Genomic DNA, 19,259 nt, shown 5'->3' on the forward strand with positions numbered 1-19,259 from the left:
TAGGTCTGATGCAATAATTACAGGCAAAGTTTCTTTGGATCCTAGATATGCATACTTGAGATGTTCTGGGAGGGGCTTCAGTTCTAAAATGGGTGCTTCCTCTATCGATGGTTTAGGTGATGAGTTCACCATCTCAATGATTGGTTCAGTAGGAAGTGTCGATTCCTGATTAATCTGATTTTCTTTAAGTATTTCATTGACATCCTCAGACTCATGGATTAACCAGGGGTTAGACTCTAGGTCGACTTCATCATCACTAATGTCAATGGATTCATAAATACCATCTTGGACTACATTGACATCAGCATGAGAAGAGGATTCCTGTTCTAAGTTAAAAACATTAAGCTCAATGGTCATATTCCCAAAGGATAACTTCATTAGACCATTTCGACAATTGATTTCAGCATTGGCCGTAGCTAAGAATGGTCTTCCTAAAATGACAGGTATATGTCCTTTAGGATTCGCAACTGGCTCAGTCTCTAAACAATAAAATCTACAGGAAAAATGAAATTTTCAACCTTTATCAGAACATCCTCGACCATTCCCTTAGGGATCCTGAGAGATCTATCGGCTAACTGTAATGTGATCCCAGTAGGTTGAAGTTTTTCTAATCCTAGTTGTTCATACACCGAATATGGAAGGATATTCACACTAGCTCCTAGATCTAGCAAGGCCTTTTTTATATTGGTTTCTCCAATAACACAAGAAATTGTTGGAGCTCCAGGGTCCTTATATTTAATTGGCACATGGCTAGATAGGTATGAACTAACACTTGCAGCCAAAAATGCTTTCTTTGGTACATTAGTGGTCCTTTTCCTAGTGCAGAGATCTTTTAAAAATTTGGCATAAGTTGGAACCTGATGGATTATATCTAAAAGAGGAATATTAACTTGGACTTGTTTAAATACCTCTAAAATTTTGTCTAAATGTTCAGATTTATTGGATTTCAGTCTGTTTGGAAAAGGAGCTCTAGGATTTTAAGTACTGGACTAGGTGAATTTTCAGTTTCTGGTGCTTGAGGTTGAAAGGTAGTAGTTTTAGAAGGTGACTCGGCAGATGAGTCATCTATATCATCAAGTGCAACTACCTTATTGTCTATTTGTTTTCTGATCTTAAGGTATGAATGGCATTTACACCATTAACTTGGTTTCCTTGTTGGGGTCGTGGACCATTTTGGTTCCTAGGATTTGGCTCAGTTGGCTAGGTAACCTACCATGTTCTCGTTCACTAATGGTCGAAGCCAGCTGACTTACTTGCATTTCCAGACGGGCTATAGCTTGGGTGTTATTATTTATGAGTTGACCCGTGGTTTGCATAAAGCTGGTATGTGTCTTCATCATGGCTTCTAGGCTTTTCTCTAAAGAGGTAATTTTCTTGTCATTATCATGGAAGCCTGGCGGGTTGTTCATTACTGGGTTGGACCTTAGATTTTGCTGATTGAAATTTGGATTGCCTACATTAGGATTCTGGGACCATGAGAAATTCGGGTGATTCCTCCAACCTAGGTTATATGTGGGTGCATAAGGATTGTTCAATGGTCCTTGATAGGTGGCATTCACCTGTGCACACTCATTCGAGTAGGAACATTCTTCTAAGACATGGTCTGGTGATTGCACCTTTACACATGGGTGCAGATATTTAATTTACATTGGCTGGTCTCTGTAATTCTAAGGCTTCCAATCTACGTGTTAAGGTTGCAATCTTGGCCTCTGATGCTAGGGTTGGTTGAATTTGATGCATTCCTCCTCTTGAAGGTATAGCTTTATCAGGTTCCCTAGTTGTTTCCCACTGTAAATTTTTCTCGGCTAGGTCTTCTAAGAATTGCCAAGCTTCAGTAGTTTCTTTGTCCATAAATTGGCCTTGGCACATGGACTCTAGCATGGTTCTTGAGTTTGAATCTAACCCCTCATAGATGATCTGGCATAGTCTCCAAGTTTCTATTCCATGGTGTGGGCATTGGGTCAAAAGATTCTTGAAACGATCAAAGTACTTCCAAAATGATTCACCAGCTAGTTGGTAAAATTGATTTATTTCATTCCTAATCCTAGCTGTTTTATGATGGGGAAATACTTTTTTAAAAATATTCTCACAAAGCCCTCCCAGTAGTGACAGAATAGTTTGGCAGACTATAAAGCCACTTCTTAGCATTGTCCTTAAGGGCAAAGTTGATTAATCTAAGTTTGACCTCATCCTCTGTTAATTGCAGTTTCATGGTTGCACATACCTCCTCAAATTCTCTAATAAATATATAAGCATCCTCTAATCCTGTGAATTTTGGAAGCATATTTATGATTTGAGGTTTGATTTCAAAATTGTTAGCTGTGGGTTGTGGCAACCTGATACAAGATGGTTGGATGGAGCCAACTGGATAACACAAATCCTAAGGGTCATGGGTTGGATTGGTTCAGCCATTGGAACAACAGGAATTGACTCAATTCTAACTAGACGACCCGACACTCTTCTCCACACACGAGGTGTACGGTTCTCGATGTTTATACAATTTTTTTTTTTTTTTAATAAAATTTTTATGTATAAGGAAAAGAAAAAAAGAGAAAAAGTTCTAAAGAGAAGATCCTAAGGAGTCCTAAATCTAAAGAAAAGTAACCAAATTAATTTAAATTTTAAATTTTTTTTTTTTTTCAAACAAGTGAATCAATAAATTAAACTCAATCTATCCTAGGGTTAACCTAAATCTAGACAGCTCCTAACTGTTCCAAGATGACCCTTCAAACCTTCCAAGTGGAGATTGATCAACTAGTTAGCCAGGTAAGTATAAGAGGTGGGAGGTTCACTCATCGTTGCCTTTCTAGACACCAAACGAGTTGGCCAGGCCAGCAATTGAACCAATTTAACAAACCACCCTCAGGGACTTGCCTAGACACCAACTAATCAAACAACTCAAACTTGGTAGAACTCTTAGGGTTCCTTGTCCTATTGAGCTCGAATTCCTTAAGGTTGACGTCTAATTGATTTTAAGATTAAAAGTCTAGGTAATGCAATATGATGGAGATGGTTTTTGGGCTAAGGAAGGGTAATGAAATTCCCACCTTATCTTGTTAATGGGTTGATGCCCTTAGATTAATTATGAAAATGCAAATACAAATAAACAAGATGACCAAGAATGTAAAAGATTTTAATTTAGAATTTTTTTTTATTTTGATATTTTACTTCACGATTATGAAATGTCTTTTGTTTTGTTTTATATATTTTTTTTTTTGTGATTAAGTAAATTCAAATGATTAGGTCTAAAAGCAAAAGTAATTAACTAAAAATAATAAAAGAGAAATTAGAAGCGTACCTGAGTTTTCAGTAATCACCAACTAAATATAGAAACCTAAAGAAAAAAAAAAAGAGAGTTATAATGCATGAAGAACAAATATTTGAAAACAATTTAAAATGCCAAATCCCCGGCAACGGCGCCAAAAACTTGATGTGCAAATCTTAAAATTTGTAAATAAAACCGCAAGCGCACGGTGTGCAGAGTAGCACGACCAGCGAGTACGGGTCGATCCCACAGAGACTTGGTTTTTAAAATGATTTTCAAATCTATGCTCAAGCGAGCTTTAACAAAAATCGAAAGTCGAAAGTTGTTTGCTAAAGACAATAAGACTAAGGATCTAGGGTTTTTTGAATCCACTAGATCTAGATTAGGGAATTCTACCTAGAATTTTTCTTATTGATCCTAACGACTACTCCTCTTGTCTTTCCCAAGCATAGATTATGAAGGGACTAAGGCCCAACGATAATCCATCAAGATTCTTTACAGGGGAGTAGTAACTAGGATCCCTTAGGGTTTTCTCCTCCTATGCACTGAATCAAGCATGAACTATGAAGGGACTCTGACCCAACTGTAGTTCATCAAAAATTCTTGGCAAAAGAGGAAGAAAAAGAAACCCTAAGAAAAAGAAAGAACTCTATGTAAAATCCCTACTCATGATCTAGCTTCATCGCAAACCCTAGAAGGGATGCTTAGCTAGACATGATCTAAATCTACTTGCAAAATTTAAATACAGAAAAATAAACTACCCTAATTTCATAAATTAAACTATCCTAATTGCATAAAATTAAATTGCATAAATTAAACTATCCTAATTGCAAGAAAAATAAATTGCATAATGTAAAGAGATGAAATTGCATAAAAATAAGATTTTATATATAAAAAAAAATTTATTACAAAAACCTCAAAGCTCGAGGCTTGAAAAGAGAGCTAAAAACCCCACTATCTAGGGTTACAAGCTTGATCTCCAGGAAGAATACATAAAACAAGGGCCTTAGGGGGCTTTTTATAGGCATTTGGGGGTTATAAGGTTTTCAAAACTTTCGATGTGGGACTAAGAGGTTTTAGGGGGGTTTATGGTGCGCCGATGGGTCCATGGTCCACGCGCCTGTTGCTGTGGACCAGGCGGCTAATCAGATCACCAAATCAGTTGATTTTTGATCAATTTTGATCTGATTTGACTCGGGTTTGATCCAATTGAGTCTTCTTTCTTCATTCTTCAATTCTGGGTCAATTTAACTCCGTTTTGCATAAAATTTGCGCCGTTGGAATCCTCTTTCCTTGTTCTTTCTATTGATGATCTCTTCTTCTGCAAAATATAATAACAAGTATCAATTTCTTAATAAAGTTAGATAATTTAGATATTAATTGATACTTTTTATGTCAATTTGTGACATAAATCACACCCCCCAACTTAATCATTGCTAGTCCCTTAGCAATGTACCAAAATAAGATCATAATTCAAAAAGATTCTTCTTTTGCAAATTAATTTAAGATCGAAATTCAAGAAGTTTTCTAATATTACTAAGTAATGAGCTTCGAATTAGAATCGATAGTCGGTCTACTTAGAAGCTTTCTTAGAGTACACTTAAAGTTTTATAGCACTTGTGTGAGTGATAACTAACTTAGTATTTCAGTATTAACTTGTACAGGCCAATTATATCATTTTTCATAACTTAGTTCGATTAATTTTCTATACACCCCAGATTAAACAAAGAACTAAGGTAGCTTTCACACTGTATATCTTTTTTTTTTTTTTTTTTTTTTTTTTTTTTGCTGAGCATCCTGGCCTTCCCACCACCGTTTGATGCGAATCTCAACACTTGACTTAGGTGAAGAGACCCGGTTACTAGGCTTAGGGCAATCCACATTTACTCTGTGTTTTGCATTTTATTTCAGGCAGGTAGCTCTTTCCTTAAATTCAAATTTCTTCAATTGGGGTGTAGAGAAAATTATCTAATTTAAATAATACTCAAATCCTTAATTGACCTTACAATTAACACCTACTTTACCTTGTTAGTGTGCATGTGCAATTGGAAGTGCTAATAGTCTTTAAATGACCTAAGCCACCAAGAGTCTAACCAGCTAATCTTCTCCGTGACTCACTACATTAGCAAATACTTTCTAACTTACTCTTATTTCTTTTATAGATTAATTTATTTCATATATATATATATATTTATTTATTTATTATTATTTTTTTTTTACATAATATATTAAATGCAAGAAATAACTCATAGTGGAAGGAAAAGGAAATGATAACACCTGATTTTGTTCAAGCTCTCCCCCCAACTTGACCGACATTGTCCCCAATGGAGTTTATCTAATTTAATTGTCCTAAGCAAACTGAAAACAAAGAAAGCATTAGAAATTAAATAAGCTGGGTTGCCTCCCAGAAGCGCTAAGTTTTATGTCTTCAGTCAGACCAAACCTCGAAGCAACTTAATCAGAATAAGTTGGTTCATAAAGAACCATGGCATCTTCAATAGTCTTGACAGGTAATTCCAAGAATGGTTTTAATCGTTGACCATTAACTTTAAAGATAACACCATTACTTGGGTTTTCAATCTCAACAGCTCCGTGTGAAAAGACTTCCTTTACTAAAAATGGTCCTGTCCATCTAGACCTAAGCTTTCCTGGAAACAGATGTAATCTAGAGTTATATAAGAGTACCTTTTGTCCGATATTGAAAGTTTTTCTCATAATTGATTGATCATGAAATGCTTTGGTTCGTTCCTTGTATATCTTTGCATTTTCATAGGCTTCATTTCTAAGTTCTTCTAATTCATTCAACTGAAGCTTTCTATGGTTTCCAGCGTCGTTCAAATTTGTATTTAGTTGTTTGATGGCCCACATGGCTTTGTGTTCTATCTCAATAGGCAAGTGACATGGTTTACCAAACACAATCCTATAAGGAGACATTCCTAGATTGGTCTTGAAAGCGGTTCGGTATGCCCAAAGTGCATCAATTAATTTCAAAGACCAATCCTTTCTATTGGCACTAACAGTTTTTTCCAGAATTTGTTTGATTTGTCGGTTTGACACTTCAACTTGTCCACTAGTTTGAGGATGATATGGTGTGGTCAATTTGTGGGTGACATTATACTTTTTCATCAATGTTGCAAAAGGTCGGTTACAAAAATGGGTTCCCCGATCACTAATGATTGCCCTAGGAATACCGAAACGGGAGAGAATATTTTCTTTAAGAAACTTAATGACCATTTTGCTATCGGGTGTTCTACATGCAATTGCTTCTACCCATTTTGAAACATAATCAACTGCTACTAGAATATATTTATTTCCAAAGAAATTTGGAAATGGTCCCATGAAATCGATTCCCCAAACATCAAAAACTTCAACTACCAAGATTGGGTTGAGTGGCATCATGTGTCGCTTGGTGATTCGGCCCATTTTCTGACATTGAGCACAATTTTTACAATATTCGTGAGCATCCTTAAACAAATTGGGCCAATAAAAACCACATTGGAGAACCTTAGCAGCAGTTTTCTTAGACGCGAAGTGACCCCCACATGCTTGATCATGATAAAAAGATAAAATATTCATGACTTCGTTATCTGGGATACACCTTCTAATAATTTGATCAGGACATTGTTTAAAAAGATAAGGATCATCCCAAATGAAATACTTCACTTGGGCAAAGAATTTATATTTATCCTGCTTAGTCCAATGAGAAGGTATCTTGCCTATGGCTAAATAATTTACAATATCAGCAAACCAAGGTTCAGTAGACAAAGACATGAGTTGCTCATCTGGGAAAGATTCATTGATGGATGGTTCACTAGATGGTGCAACTGGAATTCGGGACAAATGATCTGCTACAACGTTCTCAGTGCCTTTCTTGTCCCTAATTTCTAGGTCAAATTCTTGAAGGAGCAAAATCCATCTAATTAAACGTGCCTTGGCATCCTTCTTTGCTAGGAGATGTCTAATGGCTGAGTGATCGGTGTAAACAATGGTGTGGGTCCCAACCAAATAAGATCTAAATTTCTCTAAAGCAAAGACAACGGCAAGGAACTCCTTCTCAGTTGTGGTGTAGTTAAGCTGCGCATCATTTAAGGTTTTACTTGCATAATATATCACTCTAGGCAGCTTATTTATTCGTTGACCTAAGATTGCGCCCACAACATGATCGGACGCATCACACATTAATTCAAATGGTTCAGACCAGACAGGAGGATGAATGATTGGAGCTGATACAAGTGTATTTTTTAGAAATTCAAAGGATTCCAAGCACTCATGAGTAAATTCAAATTTGGTATCCTTTGCCAAAAGATTAGTCAGTGGACGTGCTACTTTGCTAAAGTTGGCAATAAACCTTCTATAGAATCCAGCATGACCTAAAAATGAACGTATTTCTTTCACAGATTTAGGTGGTGGAAGACTTGCAATTAGATCTATTTTGGCCTTGTCCACTTCAATCCCCTTTTTAGAAATGACATGGCCAAGAACTATTCCCTGTTTGACCATAAACTGACATTTTTCCCAGTTGAGAACTAGGTGCTTCTCCTTACATCGTTCTAGAACTAATTGCAGGTGATTCAGACACTCGGAGAAGGTTAGACCAAAAACAGAAAAGTCATCCATAAAAATTTTAGAAATCATTCTATCATATCTGAAAACATGCTGATCATGCATCTCTGAAAGGTTGCCGGTGCATTACATAGTCCAAAGGACATTCGTCTATAGGCAAAAGTACCAAATGGACAGGTGAATGTAGTCTTTTCTTGATCTTCAGCGGCTATGGGGATCTGGTTGTAACCGGAGTATCCATCAAGAAAACAGTAAAACTCTTGTCCGGCTACTCTTTCCAACATTTGATCAATAAATGGCAAAGGAAAGTGATCTTTCCTTGTCACAGCATTCAACTTTCTATAGTCTATACAGACCCTCCATCCCGTTTGGGTCCTAATTGGGATAAGTTCGTTTGCATCATTTTGGACCACTGTTACCCCAGATTTCTTGGGTACTACTTGAACTGGGCTTACCCAAGAGCTATCAGAAATAGGATAAATTATTCCACTATCTAGGAGTTTCAGAATCTCCTTTTTAACTACATCCTTCATAACTGGATTAAGCCTTCTTTGGGCTTCTCTTGTTGGTTTAGCCTCTTCCTCTAAGTATATTCTATGTTGAACTATAGAAGGGCTTATTCCTTTGATATCTGCTATGGTCCAACCTATTGCTTCCTGATTTGCTTTTAGAACTGACACTAACTCCTCCTCTTGCTTGGGATCTAGGTCTGATGCAATAATTACAGGCAAAGTTTTTTTGGGTCCTAGATATGCATACTTGAGATGTTCTGGGAGGGATTTCAGTTCTAAAATGGGTGCTTCCTCTATCGATGGTTTAGGTGATGATTTCACCATCTCAATGATTGGTTCAGTAGGAAGTGTCGATTCTTGATTAATCTGATTTTCTTTAAGTATTTCATTGACATCCTCAGACTCATGGATTAACCAGGGGTTAGACTCTAGGTCGACTTCATCATCACTAATGTCAATGGATTCATAAATACCATCTTGGACTACATTGACATCAGCATGAGAAGATGATTCCTGTTCTAAGTTAAAAACATTAAGCTCAATGGTCATATTCCCAAAGGATAACTTCATTAGACCATTTCGACAATTGATTTCAGCATTGGCCGTAGCTAAGAATGGTCTTCTAAAATGATAGGTATATGTCCTTTAGGATTCGCAACTGGCTCAGTCTCTAAAACAATAAAATCTACAGGGAAAATAAAATTTTCAACCTTTATCAGAACATCCTCGACCATTCCCTTAGGGATCCTGAGAGATCTATCGGCTAACTGTAATGTGATCCCAGTAGGTTGAAGTTTTTCTAATCCTAGTTGTTCATACACCGAATATGGAAGGATATTCACACTAGCTCCTAGATCTAGCAAGGCCTTTTTTATATTGGTTTCTCCAATAACACAAGAAATTGTTGGAGCTCCAGGGTCCTTATATTTAATTGGCACATGGCTAGATAGGTATGAACTGACACTTGCAGCCAAAAATGCTTTCTTTGGTACATTAGTGGTCCTTTTCCTAGTGCAAAGATCTTTTAAAAATTTGGCATAAGTTGGAACCTGATGGATTATATCTAAAAGAGGAATATTAACTTGGACTTGTTTAAATACCTCTAAAATTTTGTCTAAATGTTCAGATTTATTGGATTTCAGTCTGTTTGGAAAAGGAGCTCTAGGATTTTTAAGTACTGGACTAGGTGAATTTTCAGTTTCTGGTGCTTGAGGTTGAAAGGTAGTAGTTTTAGAAGGTGACTCGGCAGATGAGTCATCTATATCATCAAGTGCAACTACCTTATTGTCTATTTGTTTTCCTGATCTTAAGGTATGAATGGCATTTACACCATTAACTTGGTTTCCTTGTTGGGGTCGTGGACCATTTTGGTTCCTAGGATTTGGCTCATGTTGGCTAGGTAACCTACCATGTTCTCGTTCACTAATGGTCGAAGCCAGCTGACTTACTTGCATTTCCAGACGGGCTATAGCTTGGGTGTTATTATTTATGAGTTGACCCGTAGTTTGCATAAAGCTGGTATGTGTTTTCATCATGGCTTCTAGGCTTTTCTCTAAAGAGGAAATTTTCTTGTCATTATCATGGAAGCCTGGCGGGTTGTTCATCACTAGGTTGGACCTTAGATTTTGCTGATTGAAATTTGGATTACCTACATTAGGATTCTGGGACCATGAGAAATTCGGGTGATTCCTCCAACCTGGGTTATATGTGGGTGCATAAGGATTGTTCAATGGTCCTTGATAGGTGGCATTCACCTGTGCACACTCATTCGAATAGGAACATTCTTCTAAGACATGGTCTGGTGTATTGCACCTTTTACACATGGGTGCAGATATTTGATTTACATTGGCTGGTCTCTGTAATTCTAAGGCTTCCAATCTACGTGTTAAGGTTGCAATCTTGGCCTCTGATGCTAGGGTTGGTTGAATTTGATGCATTCCTCCTCTTGAAGGTGTAGCTTTATCAGGTTCCCTAGTTGTTTCCCACTGTAAATTTTTCTCGGCTAGGTCTTCTAAGAATTGCCAAGCTTCAGTAGTTTCTTTGTCCATAAATTGGCCTTGGCACATGGACTCTAGCATGGTTCTTGAGTTTGAATCTAACCCCTCATAGATGATCTGGCATAGTCTCCAAGTTTCTATTCCATGGTGTGGGCATTGGGTCAAAAGATTCTTGAAACGATCAAAGTACTTCCAAAATGATTCACCAGCTAGTTGGTAAAATTGATTTATTTCATTCCTAATCCTAGCTGTTTTATGATGGGGAAAATACTTTTTTAAAAATATTCTCACAAAGCCCTCCCAGGTAGTGACAGAATAGTTTGGCAGACTATAAAGCCACTTCTTAGCATTGTCCTTAAGGGCAAAGTTGATTAATCTAAGTTTGACCTCATCCTCTGTTAATTGCAGTTTCATGGTTGCACATACCTCCTCAAATTCTCTAATAAATATATAAGCATCCTCTAATCCTGTGAATTTTGGAAGCATATTTATGATTTGAGGTTTGATTTCAAAATTGTTAGCTGTGGGTTGTGGCAACCTGATACAAGATGGTTGGATGGAGCCAACTGGATAACACAAATCCTCAAGGGTCATGGGTTGGATTGGTTCAGCCATTGGAACAACAGGAATTGACTCAATTCTAACTAGACGACCCGACACTCTTCTCCACACACGAGGTGTACGGTTCTCGATGTTTATACAATTTTTTTTTTTTTAATAAAATTTTTATGTATAAGGAAAAGAAAAAAAAGAGAAAAAGTTCTAAAGAGAAGATCCTAAGGAGTCCTAAATCTAAAGAAAAGTAACCAAATTAATTTAAATTTTAATTTTTTTTTTTTTTCAAACAAGTGAATCAATAAATTAAACTCAATCTATCCTAGGGTTAACCTAAATCTAGACAGCTCCTAACTGTTCCAAGATGACCCTTCAAACCTTCCAAGTGGAGATTGATCAACTAGTTAGCCAGGTAAGTATAAGAGGTGGGAGGTTCACTCATCGTTGCCTTTCTAGACACCAAACGAGTTGGCCAGGCCAGCAACTGAACCAATTTAACAAACCACCCTCAGGGACTTGCCTAGACACCAACTAATCAAACAACTCAAACTTGGTAGAACTCTTAGGGTTCCTTGTCCTATTGAGCTCGAATTCCTTAAGGTTGACGTCTAATTGATTTTAAGATTAAAAGTCTAGGTAATGCAATATGATGGAGATGGTTTTTGGGCTAAGGAAGGGTAATGAAATCCCCACCTTATCTTGTTAATGGGTTGATGCCCTTAGATTAATTATGAAAATGCAAATACAAATAAACAAGATGACCAAGAATGTAAAAGATTTTAATTTAGAATTTTTTTTTTATTTTGATATTTTACTTCACGATTATGAAATGTCTTTTGTTTTGTTTTATATATATATATTTTTTTTGTGATTAAGTAAATTCAAATGATTAGGTCTAAAAGCAAAAGTAATTAACTAAAAATAATAAAAGAAAAATTAGAAGCGTACCTGAGTTTTTCAGTAATCACCAACTAAATATAGAAACCTAAAGAAAAAAAAAAAGAGAGTTATAATGCATGAAGAACAAATATTTGAAAACAATTTAAAATGCCAAATCCCCGGCAACGGCGCCAAAAACTTGATGTGCAAATCTTAAAATTTGTAAATAAAACCGCAAGCGCACGGTGTGCAGAGTAGCACGACCAGCGAGTACGGGTCGATCCCACAGAGACTTGGTTTTTAAAATGATTTTCAAATCTATGCTCAAGCGAGCTTTAACAAAAATCGAAAGTCGAAAGTTGTTTGCTAAAGACAATAAGACTAAGGATCTAGGGTTTTTTGAATCCACTAGATCTAGATTAGGGAATTCTACCTAGAATTTTTCTTATTGATCCTAACGACTACTCCTCTTGTCTTTCCCAAGCATAGATTATGAAGGGACTAAGGCCCAACGATAATCCATCAAGATTCTTTACAGGGGAGTAGTAACTAGGATCCCTTAGGGTTTTCTCCTCCTATGCACTGAATCAAGCATGAACTATGAAGGGACTCTGACCCAACTGTAGTTCATCAAAAATTCTTGGCAAAAGAGGAAGAAAAAGAAATCCTAAGAAAAAGAAAGAACTCTATGTAAAATCCCTACTCATGATCTAGCTTCATCGCAAACCCTAGAAGGGATGCTTAGCTAGACATGATCTAAATCTACTTGCAAAATTTAAATGCAGAAAAATAAACTACCCTAATTTCATAAATTAAACTATCCTAATTGCATAAAATTAAATTGCATAAATTAAACTATCCTAATTGCAAGAAAAATAAATTGCATAATGTAAAGAGATGAAATTGCATAAAAATAAGATTTTATATATAAAAAAAAATTTATTACAAAAACCTCAAAGCTCGAGGCTTGAAAAGAGAGCTAAAAACCCCACTATCTAGGGTTACAAGCTTGATCTCCAGGAAGAATACATAAAACAAGGGCCTTAGGGGGCTTTTTATAGGCATTTGGGGGTTATAAGGTTTTCAAAACTTTCGATGTGGGACTAAGAGGTTTTAGAGAGTTGTTAGGGGGGTTTATGGTGCGCCGATGGGTCCATGGTCCACGCGCCTGTTGCTGTGGACCAGGCGGCTAATCAGATCACCAAATCAGTTGATTTTTGATCAATTTTGATCTGATTTGACTGGGGTTTGATCCAATTGAGTCTTCTTTCTTCATTCTTCAATTCCTGGGTCAATTTAACTCCGTTTTGCATAAAATTTGCGCCGTTGGAATCCTCTTTCCTTGTTCTTTCTATTGATGATCTCTTCTTCTACAAAATATAATAACAAGTATCAATTTCTTAATAAAGTTAGATAATTTAGATATTAATTGATACTTTTTATGTCAATTTGTGACATAAATCAAACACTCAGAACCTACATGAATATGGTTACTGTATAATTCATCCTTTTGACCCCTGTGTTTAGGACGACTCAGGATTAAACTATCAACCCTGATCAGATCATCCGAATCGTGCTCAACTCAAACAGTCCTATGACTCCTCACAAGGACTACCCTGGCCAAGGTTTTGCTAAATTGAAACACGACTATACACAGCTCCTAAACTGGAGTGGTCAATCCCATCTTGACACACGCACCGACAAGTCAAGTACTTGACTACACCCAGCAGCCTTCTGTCACTGAATTAGAAATTCAGGTAGTCCAGTGCCTAAGTGCAGTGAGTTGCTTGCAAGTCACCGTGGTGGTCTCAGGTCAGAGGGACATTTATATCCATATTCCATCGGAGCAAATCTTGACAGCAGAAATAGCTCCGGAGTCGATCACATTCAGTGCAGATGTACCCTTATATCTCACCTGTATGCCATACCAGTGTCTCCATACTCATTGGTTAAGAGGACAACCAACCTATATGGCACACAACGACCTATGCTTGATAAACGTTGTCATCCTTGGTAACAACGTATCATTTGATCGCGAACAGATTTAAGGACTAAACGATAAATTCTCTTTTGTTGAGTCTAAATAGTCCTAAGAACTTCACCACAACATAGGAATTCATTAGAAGATGAAACATTTTGTGATGAAAAATACCAAAATAATTTTTATTAATTAATAATTCATGTATATATATAAAAATGAGCATAACCGTCAACAGACTGACAATTGACTTTGGGACACTATTCCCAACAATCTTTCACTTGGCCTAAAGCCAATCGGTGCAGTATCTAATACCCATCTTCGACTTGTAGTTGTCGAACTCCTTCACTGCAATGGCTTTAGTGAATGGGTCAGCCAGGTTCTCCTTTCCATCGATCTTCTGAAGATCGACGTCACCTCGATCTATAATTTCTCGGATGAGATGGTAGTGGTGCAGAATATGCTTCATCCACTGGTGTGCCTTTGGTTCCTTCGCCTGAGCAATGGCTCCAGCGCTGTCACAGTAGAGCAAAATTGGACCAACAAGAGAGGGTGCTACTCTGAGCTCGGTGATGAATTTTCTCAGCCACACCACTTCTTTGGCAGCATCTGATGCAGCGACATACTCCGCCTCGCAAACTGAATCAGCCACTGTGTGCTACTTGAAACTTTTTTAGCAGATAGCCCTACCATTAAGGGTAAAAATAAATCCCGACACACTTTTGCTATCATCGTGATCAAACTGGAAACTAGAGCCTGTAAACTCTATAAGTCTCAAGTCCGATTCACCATAAACAAGCCACTGGTCCTTAGTATTTCTTAAATACTTCAGGATGATTTTAACAACCTTCCAGTGATTCTCTCCTGGATCAGATTGGTATCTACTCACTGCCCCTAGTGAGTATGCCACATCTGATCGTGTACATGTCATGGCATACATAATAGATCCCACTACCGAAGCATATGAAATCCTACCCATACGCTCTCTCTCTTGAGGTGTTGTCGGACAATCCCTCTTTGAGAGAGAAATTTCATGGCCTATCGGAAGATAGCCTTTCTTGGAATTCTCCATGCTGAACCTCTTCAACATAGTATCAATGTACATGGACTGAGATAAACCAAGCAACCTTTTAGATCTATCCCTATAGATCCGCATCCCTAGGATGTAGGAAGCTTCTCCCAAATCCTTCATGGAGAACTATGACGACAGCCAAATCTTTATTCCCTGTAATGCAGGGACATCATTCCCGATTAAGAGAATGTCATCCACATATAATACAAGAAATACTACTACTGGACCATTAGCCCACTTATAAATGCAGGGCTCTTCTCTATTTTTAACGAAGCCATACGTCTTGATCGTCCTATCAAAACGTATGTTCCAACTTCGGGATGCCTGCTTAAGTCCACAAATGGACCTCTGTAGTCTGCACACCTTAGACTCATCTATGGATGTGAATCCTTCATGTTGTATCATATACACTTCTTCGTCCAGCTCTCCATTTAGGAAAGCTATCTTCACATCCAACTGTCAGATTTCATAGTCCAGATGGGCAGCTATCGCAAGCATAATCCGAATGGATTTGAGCATTGCCACAGGAGAAAATGTCTCGTCATAGTCTATACCATAACGTTGACGATATCCCTTGGCAACCAGACAGGCTTTATAGGTTTCCACCTTTTCGCCTGCGCTCCTCTTCCTCTTGAAGACCCACTTACACCCTATGGGTTTTACTCCTTCGGGTGGCTCAACCTGTTGGGAAATGTGTCCCAAAAAGCCAATCGTCAAGCTGTTGACGGTTGAGCAACCAAGTATTGTAATTGATTTGTTAATAAATAAAATATATTTGGCATCTTCATCATAAGCTTTCATCTTCTAATGAACTCCGTTGTTATGATGAAGTCCTTAGGACTATTTAAGTTTGATAAAGAGAGGATTTATCGATTAGTCCTTAAAACTGTTCACGACCAAATGATAAGCTGTTAATAAGGACAACAGCTTCTATCGAGCATAGGTCGCTATAGGCCATATGGGTTGGTTGTCCTCTTAACCAAGGAGTGTGGAGACACTGGTATGGCATACAGGTGAGATGTAAGGGTACATCATCATTGAACGTGACCAACTCCAGAGTATTCTACTGTCGAGAATGTCTCTGATGGGATATAGGTATAAGTATCCCTTAGACTTGAGATCGCCTCAGTGACTTGCAAGCAACTCACTGTGCTTTGGTACTGGACTAACTGAATTTCTAATTCAGGGATGGAAGGCTTCTGGGTACAATCAAGTACTTGCGAAGTCAGAGTGTGATCGAGATGGGATTGACCACTCTAAGAGTTGGAGAAGAATGAGTCGCTGTATTTCAATTTAGCAAAACCTTGGCCAGGGTAATCCATCAGATGGATTTGATATTTTGAAATACAATGTGGACAACCTGATCAGAGTTGACAGTTAAACTCTGGGGTGTCCTATGATTATTTTGGTCAAGGGGATGAATTATATGAAAACTATATCCGCATGGGTTCTAAGGATGTTGTTCTACACATTCGACCTATCCGGTCGTCGGGTACCATTGCTAGATGGTCACTTCGATTGGTATAGAAATTTATTTTTATGCTACCGGCTTAGGTTTGAACCTATGAGGTCACACATATTAGAGTTCATGATCCGATCAGATGGTTGATCAACGATTAAGAATCATTCTAGGGTTAAATGATCAATACGATTGACATTTAACCCAGTGTAAGTGTTGCAGGAGGATCTATTAGCAATTCGATTGCTGATTGGCTTAATTTGATTAAGCCAATGGGCTGAGATTAAGTCTAATTAAATATGATTTAATTAGATTTGGTTTGGGCATGATTGGATCAAGTTCAATTGATTTATTGGATAAGCCAAGTGCAAGGAAAAACTAGTCTTAGTTCAACTAGGACTTGGGTCAATCTAATTTCTAATTTGATTAGAAAATTAAATCAGATTTAAATCTAATTTAATCTAATTAAATTAGATTCTTAATTGGGTTAAGACCTATTTTAATTAGGCTGATCTAATTTTGATTTGATTTGGTTTGGGAAACCAAATTAAAATAAGTCATAAGACAGAATCCTAGTAAGACTAGGATTCCACCTTGCGCCACATAAGCCTTCTCCACGCCCTCTCTCTTATTCAATGCCAATCTCCACTTATTTTGTGTGACAAAAGCTCTCTCCCAGATCTCTCCCACATTCACAAAAGGTCTCCTCTCTTCTTTCTTACATGGAAGGTGGTTTGGATCAAATCTAAAAGAAATAAGTTTGGATTTCGAATTCTATGAGATAGAGTTTTAGAAATCCAAAACTCTTTTAATTTTGCACCGAATATATCCAAATTTTTTTTGGAATTTTTGTGGCTTTTAGGGTATATATTATGCACCCTTTTTTGGTGATCCATATATAAAAATATGAAGGAGGTGCTCAAGAGTTGGGCACCCTTAACTTGCCATGTTTGGATAAGCCTTGACTAGGTGTTTGACCTAGTTAAGGACTCTATCATATCTCTCTATATAAGATGATTTTCTTTGTAAAATTTTAGAATAAATTAGAGATTTGAGAGACCTTTGTTCCATCCAAAAATTAGAGAGAAATACCTTTGGGTCTTGGAGATATAAAAGATGCAAGTTTGAGTGTCTAGAGAGAAAAACGTGAAGAAGAAGAGGGTCTTCTTCTAGGGTTTTTGTTTTCATATCTTTCTTCCCTCCATCTTGAGTTTCCTGAGAGCGTCTTAGATCTAAAACTCCTCCTTCAACTTTTTATCTTTGAAAGAGTCTAAATCAAGAAGAAGGAGGCACCTGATCAACCATCAAAGAAGGATCAGCGCAGTACTAGCATACTGTGCTGATTTCCTAAAGCAGAACTTCTGATCGAGATTCGTGGGCTCGTGTGGATGACTCCTAGAGGCCGGACGCATGTGCGGCTTGCAACATCATCCTTAAGCCCGGATCAGTGAGGTTAGAGCATCTAACTTGCAAGGTAATAGATCTGATCTATTGTTTAATACATACATTAGATGTGGTATAGAAACATGTTGATATGATCAACATGTAGTTCATGCAATATTTATATATTTCAATTTTTGATTTAATGATATGTAATAATCATGTAATAGAATCTTAGATCTAGGGATTTTTTGATTTTAGAAAATAAATTTTGATTTATTTTAGTCTTCCGCTGTATGATCTTGAAAAAGTTTCAAGATCTAACCCTGAAACCCTAGATCTGGTTCCTACAATTGGTATCAGAGCCCAGGTTTTTTATTACATGATTATTGATATATGCTTAGATTATTTTTTAGATTAAATCTAATTTATAATCTGATTATTAAATCTAAAATTAAAATTTTAGATCAATCACAAACTGCAAGGTTGTCCTGCTGTAAGGTTTACCCCTTACAGTGCAAAGGTTGTCCTAGTTTGTGTAAATCTATCTTTAATCATAAATTTGTTAGATATGATCTAGATTAAATTTATGATTTATTAGATTTAAAAGATGTTTAAATCTAAAATAAAATCTCTTTGTTAATAATTTTTGTGCAAAAAAATTGTTTAAAGTTGAAATTATTTCAATTACATGAACCTGTTTAGATTAGATCTAAAGTAGTTTCATGTTTATTTCACTTGCATCTTGATTATGAATCAAACATGCAATATGGTTGGTAGAATCATATTATAAAATTATTTTACAAATATGAAAATTATTTTTTTGAAAGCCAAACCCAACCCTCAGCCCAAAACTTAATTAAGAATTAAGAAGTTGTTTGAATAGGTTCTAGGATTGTGAATTGAAGAACCTAAGACACAAACCATAACACATTGGGTTAATGGGTTAGCGGGAATTAGGTCCATTAATTGGGTTAGACCTATGGTTAGATTGAAGATGGACTTAATTAGAGAATTGACTAAATCTAATCAATTGTTGTCTTAGATTAGGTCAAGGATTCTCTAGATCAATTACAATAGTTGTAGTTGGTCAAGTCCATGTCTTTAACGAGAACCAAATGGACTTGATTCTTAGCTAAGCGGTCTAGCACGAACTGTTAGGTTGATCTAATCAAAACTAATTAAACCAGTTGGTGTCTAAGGTAAACCAGACCGGTGGTTTTTAATTGGGATCCCGCTTACCTGGCCATTTCTGATGGTGTCTAAGGCAAGCTTTGGTAGACCCTCCCACTGATCGAACTTACCTGGCCTCTTGGTGAAATTATGTTTTGATCGGATCACTTGACTATTCGAGCTGACCCATGTCAGCTAGGTAAATCAGTGTGACTGATTTAGGTGCTCCTAGACCAGTCCTGATCTCCCTTAAGCTGACTTGGTGAAGCCAGTGGGAGGATCATGATAAGCTGGTTCATCTGACTTCATCCTCTATATTATTTAAATCCTCTAAAATTATTAGGTCCTTAAAATGATAAAGTTATGGAGATAACTGAGTCATAGCCTTCCATTAAGGTGTTTGATAATGAGTCCATTAACTCAATA

At 37.0% G+C, this 19,259-nt stretch overlaps 2 non-coding genes across 2 annotated transcripts; both read left to right on the top strand.

Annotated features, from left to right (window-relative positions):
- Window positions 1-1,939: 1,939 nt before the first annotated feature.
- Window positions 1,940-2,046, top strand: LOC140855932 (small nucleolar RNA R71). Its single transcript, XR_012139375.1, has one exon. It is a non-coding gene; the product is annotated as a small nucleolar RNA R71 (small nucleolar RNA).
- An 8,430-nt stretch (window positions 2,047-10,476) lies between these two features.
- Window positions 10,477-10,583, top strand: LOC140855933 (small nucleolar RNA R71). The gene has a single exon (XR_012139376.1). It is a non-coding gene; the product is annotated as a small nucleolar RNA R71 (small nucleolar RNA).
- The last annotated feature ends 8,676 nt before the right edge of the window (window positions 10,584-19,259 follow it).

Source organism: Elaeis guineensis, chromosome 2 (genome assembly GCF_000442705.2).
Source record: "Elaeis guineensis isolate ETL-2024a chromosome 2, EG11, whole genome shotgun sequence".
Lineage (NCBI taxonomy): Eukaryota > Viridiplantae > Streptophyta > Magnoliopsida > Arecales > Arecaceae > Elaeis > Elaeis guineensis.